Genomic DNA, 1,257 nt, shown 5'->3' on the forward strand with positions numbered 1-1,257 from the left:
TTGCCTGTAGTGAAACTGTTACTGATTAATTATTAGGCTGTATGCAACTTGAGAACTAGAGTTGAACTAGCATGAGTCAAATGCAAAATGGCATTGAAAAATTGTTCTAGTAAGATAAGATTCGACTTACAGATTGATAATTAATGAAAAACACAACAATTTGGCATGTGAAATAAGATCGATTTAGAACTTATTCGAGTTAGGCAAAGTCGACTTAGGCAAGTTTAACTGTATGCTAATCTGACGTTTTCTCAGTCTACTCTATAGGCCTACTTATACTAGGCCTATATTCAAATTCATAATTTCTGGCAGACTTACGCCTTGTGTACATCATGTGCATTAACAATCCAGGCCGTATAATTAAAGAATGACATCTGCTGACAATTCCCAACAAGACAAACCTGCCAGCCTCCCTTCCTCTCCTGCGGACAGTTGAAAAAGATCAAACTATAGCTCTTAATACAGACGTTTGCTTACGTTATTAATAATAATAATAATAATAACAATAACAATAACAATAACAATAACAATAATAATAATAATAATAATAATAATAATAATAATAATAATAATAATAATAATAATAATAATAATAATAATAATAATAATAATAATATGTCGGTCTTATATAGCGCTTCATGCAAGGCCTCTAAGCGCTTTACATTACTTCTCCTGTCATTGGATCAAACACGTATGGAACACATACTCAGCTCCCTAGGCAGAATTCCAGAATATTGCAGCTAGTAATCAACGCAGTTGTGTTCGAACCTACAAGGCACCCACTTGTACTCCTGGGTGGAGAGAGGCACCCGTAGATAAAGTGCATTGCCCAAGGACACAAACTAAGTCGTCTTTATTAAATATGAGACTAGGAATTAGAACCGTTGAACGAGCTCACTCCTCGTGTATGCATCAATCCTTATTTTCGCTGTCTTTAACGTAATAAAAATAGCTTCTTGTGCTAAAAAAAATCATTGCCAAATTCATTGACGAAAGCAGTGATATGGGAGATGTCTTATATGTATGGCCAGACAGAAGTGTGTTCAAAGTTTTTTCAACTTTTGTTAGGTTAAAAATGATGGAAACATGATAAACATATGATGAGAAATTGTAATCAGAAATACTTAAAAAAATAATTATACAATAATAATAATAATTGAATAGACAGAGTAAAAGTGCACTGAACGAAAAGAAAGGAGTGGAGTTGGAAGGCTTCGTGATTAAGATGCTTGCTTTCCTATCCCTTGTGCCTAAAAA

The sequence above is a fragment of the Anneissia japonica genome, unplaced genomic scaffold (genome assembly GCF_011630105.1).
Source record: "Anneissia japonica isolate Jap-2015-1 unplaced genomic scaffold, ASM1163010v1 scaffold2576_len324117_cov159, whole genome shotgun sequence".
NCBI lineage: Eukaryota > Metazoa > Echinodermata > Crinoidea > Comatulida > Comatulidae > Anneissia > Anneissia japonica.